The sequence below is a fragment of the Nipponia nippon genome, unplaced genomic scaffold (genome assembly GCF_047370975.1).
Source record: "Nipponia nippon isolate SJK-2023a ecotype South Korea unplaced genomic scaffold, ASM4737097v1 scaffold_3, whole genome shotgun sequence".
Lineage (NCBI taxonomy): Eukaryota > Metazoa > Chordata > Aves > Pelecaniformes > Threskiornithidae > Nipponia > Nipponia nippon.
The window spans coordinates 15,939,960-15,944,408 of NW_028262347.1; positions in this window are offsets into that span (position 1 = coordinate 15,939,960).

Sequence of the window (4,449 nt, forward strand, 5' to 3'; positions counted from 1 at the left end):
GGAGAGCTACCCCTGAACACCACCCTGCAGTGTCCGCTTGTGAATGATGGTGGAATTTAATTAACAACCACGGCCTGAACTGGGCAGCCAGTGGGTGTGAACCTGCCTATCTCCCTCCGGAGAGAACAGCCCATGCAGGTGACATGCACCAGTTCCCACTGGTGGGACTTCGTGCCTTGCACAAAGTGTGGTGGGCAGAGGACTTGCCAGCCCAGCACTTAGGGAGTCACCAGGGAGCAACGGGGTCAAATTGCTGTTTGCAAGAGCAAAACGTGGCTCCTCGGCCCGTGGTCTGTGGTCTCCCACGGGGGACAGCGAGGCTCTGGCTCCCACAGCAGCAGCAGGAAGAAAAAATTGCCACTTTGTTCCTCCAGTGTTCCTTATGAAGACCTGAAAACAGGTATTTTTCCTCTCATCAGATGCAGAGAATTTTGTTTCTGTTCTTGTTTTTTCATCACCAAAAAAAAAAAAGGGAAATGGGAAAACATAAGATTGTTTGGGGACCACACCACTTGTTCCTTTAGGGATTTCAAAAAATTTTGGTCACTGACCCGTAAATCAATTCTTCCTATAGGCTCTATGTGCTCCTGAGAGCTATGCACCAGCACCCACCCATCACCTGGATAACAAGATCAATCACTTAATTTAGTCAAATTGACAGAAACGGGCATGTGCAGACACAAAGGGAAAAGGCTTTATGTGAGGATGCGTTACCAAACTTGCTCCCCTGCTCTGTTCCCAGGGCAATCTGCTCCAGCTGCATTTCTGTAGCTCGTGTCCCCGCTCCCCCCTTCCCCTTCCTCTCAGCCTCCCACTAACCAGTTTTTTTTCTTGGGTTTCTTTCCTTCTCCCTGGGAGCCTAGGAGGCTTTCGCTGCCTGCCCAGCTCCACCTCCTTCGCTGCTTGCTGCATGCTCTCCCTCCTCCCCCTCGTCTCCAGGCTTCTCAAAACCCCAAGGCTTCTGCTTCCAGTATTTTGATTTCGTTTTCTTCCCCTTACCAGCTTCTCCCTCTCTAGGGCATTGAAGCAGCCCCTCCACCTCTTTCTTGAGAACAAGAGTTGCTTTTGCATTTTTCCCTACTTCTCCCTTGCCAGGTGTATCCTTTCTTTGCTCATTGAGATTTTCTTCCTGTTTTTTCTTTTCTCTTCTCCTTCAGGATTATCTTTGATGGAGGTGCTACCCCATTTTCCTTTTATACCTGCTTATCTAAATCCTTTTCCCCAGTTATAACTATCACATCTGCACCAACAACTATGACTGAGTAGCCAGACCCACATCTTTTTCTTGCTCTCTTCTCCTGCAAGGTCTTCTGATATCTCAGAACTGAATTCGTATTTTTTCTCCTTCCCCCTTTCTCCACAGCTATTAAAACTCCAGTAAATTCTCCGTCATTACAGCTCTTAACCTGGAGCTTATTTCTGGCTCCTCCACCGCCCTCTCTCTGCTCAAACAAAGGCCATCCCATGATTGCACTAATACTTCTGTAAATTCCTGGTAATTATCCTGTTTACTCATCCTTGCTGCTCAGGCAGTGTTTCCTTCTTGTTCAGAATAATTGTACATCCTCCTCCCCGACTGCTCATCTCCCATCTTTGACCACAGCTCTTCCCACTCAAAATCCTGCCCTGGATTTGCCTTCCATGTCATGATCATAGCTCCTGCCCTCATCTGCAGAGCGGTCCCCATTACTCTGTATGCTACAGCCACCTCGCTTGCCAAAGTGCTCGGCCCTGGCACAGAGCTGTGCTCAGGGGTCCAAGCATCCCTTTTCTGTATTACAATGCATTTGTAGACAGTACAGCATAAACACAGGGAAAACTATGTTTATATTTGCAGAGAGGGATGTATAGTTAAATCTCTCTTTTATCATACCACCTTCTTTTCTATATGTAAATTCAGACGAATGGAGTTTATGGGTTCTTAATTAACACTGAGGTTGAATTTTTACAGCTTTCCCTTGAGGAATTTTACTGAGAGATAAATCTTCAGATATCAGAAAGGGAGTGTTAGTTTATATCTCACATCCTTTTATAAACACGGGTTTCACACTGCTTCCTCCAACTCTCCCAAGGCAGGATACAATACACAGGCTCTGTAACACTGGCAGCTTTAAAGGAGAGCATGGTTGTTGTTGACCTTGGATACCGGTGCAGAAGAGGCAGGGCACGGGCAGCGGTACCTGCACCGCTTCAGGGAGGGCTCCTTCCCAAGCTGTGGAGATGCTCCAGCCTTGTCCTGCATCCTTGGGGACCATGGGTCGGGGTGCAAAGGAAGGGCTGGCCTTTCGCAGCCACGGCACCTGGACCCATCAGGGAGAGTGAGCCGGCACAGTCCACAGCCATGGCTCCCCAAGGGCTCTGGGGGAAGCTGGGGACAGCTGGGGACAGCTGGGGACAAGACCTCCTTGGCTGCCATACAGTCTGGCAAAGAGAAGACAGAAGAAATTGGGAATGAAATACAGAAATTCATTTCTAACCTGGAAATAGCAAAGCAGAGAGACTTTTTTTAATCTTCCACTAGTAGCAGATGCGCCCAGATACGACAACGCTTCAACAAACTCACTGCCACCTCCAAGAGCCTCCGAAATACTAGTAGTAATTAAAAATGTATTTGAACTGTATCTTTGCAATTTATAGTGAAAGTGCTTTTGAAATGTGGAATGAACACCACTAAATGCAGATTTCCCTGCAAGGGAAAGGTCTCTTTATCAAGGGTCGACTAGCACATTTGATGTTTCAGATTCCTCTTTTTAAAATGCCCAGTTGGGAAATTTGACCAGATTGCTTCATAAAACCAAAATAGTTCATCCACTTCAGGTAGAATTAATCTAAACATGTACTTAGCATGAGAATAAAATCTAATTCGGAACAAATATATCTCTCTAACCTTTACAGTAATTATAAAGAATGAAAAAAAGTGGTAATTAATTTTAATAGTTTAGCCTGCAAAATCTGTATCATTATATATCAAAATTTAAAAATATACATTTTGAAAGCTTAAGCATATGCTTACAAAAAGTACCCACTATCCTCTTGAGACTGACTGTCCCCTCTCTCCACTGCAGTTGCCTGAGTACTGCCTGTGACTTGCTTGCTCCCACCTAGCCAGGGTGTTAGTGCTTTTATCTGGTCTCTGGAATGATAGATCGGTGCTCCTCCAGGGACCTTTTACAAGACTGAGGTCTTGATACCTCCCATAATTCTCAATTTCCCAGCCTCTCTTTATGCAATTTTGCTACCACTTCAGCATAGGAAATCAAGCCTGCTGACATCTTGCACGAAGGAAACGCACTGCTGATCGACACATCAAGAAAGACGAGAGCAACACAGGTACTTAAGGCAGCCTCTTGGGGTTTAAGTTACCTTTTATTGCTGGCATTAAAAAAAAAAAAGGCAAAAATAATCAACAAATCATGCAAATCTAATCTAGAGTGAAATGCAAACCTAATCTTAGGTTTCATGTATTTAAAAACAGGAGCAGAGACTCCACTCCCCTGCAAGAGATGTTGCATTTGAAAGGATAGCTGGAACATCTGCCTTGTAGCGCAGTGGGAACCAAAGCCCGCAAAACATTGCTGACGCCCAATAGCAAACATACACCCTGGAGCTGAAAAACCAAAAGCCACAGCCCTAATGAGCCAGAGGAAGTGAGCACAAAGACGAAAGGCATCACCAGCATCCCAGACCCCTGCAATGCCGAACAATACTGCCTTTGTTACGAGTCACTGGTTCAGCCCTGTTTCCACTGAATTCAGAGGGATTTTTGTCACTGATTTCAGTGGGAGAATGGAGTTCTGGGCAGAGCAGAACCAAAATCGTCCTACTTCTTACCCAGGAACCATGGCTGTGTTGTGGTTAAGATAAGAATTAGAAAACGAAGACAATGAAATCCTTGCAAAAGCATGGTCAAGTCTAGTTCTTACCTTGCGGTAATTGTCTCTAGAATCAGACAGTTTTCTTAAGGAGGAGAAGAACAATATGCCATGCAAAAAAACACCCAGATCTTGAAAATCTTGTGCTTGATCTAACCATAAGAATTTTAAACAAATAAATATTAGAGTTGCCTTCTTTTTTAAGAGGTTGGAATTCACATGCTCCACAGTTGTAAGGGTTATGCATGCACTTTTCCCCCCTCTTTTAATAAAAATCTAGTCTCACATAATAATAGAACTCTTGGTGCTACAATGTGAAAAAATATTTTGAGGTGTAAGATGGTATTATCAGAGGTAACAAGATGATGACCACCCACCCAGACCTGCTTGTTGAAGGTGCTTTGTGGTTCATCGAAAACACTGAACATTATGATTTCCTTGGATAACTGGAGTTCTTTGGGAGACTTCAAGGAAAGCCTTCTGTCTCACCAGTCCCTCACCACATTTTTGAGTTTGTCAGTATATCACAGTTTGAGTGTTGAGTTTCTGTGCTGAAATTAAAAAAACCCAACATTTT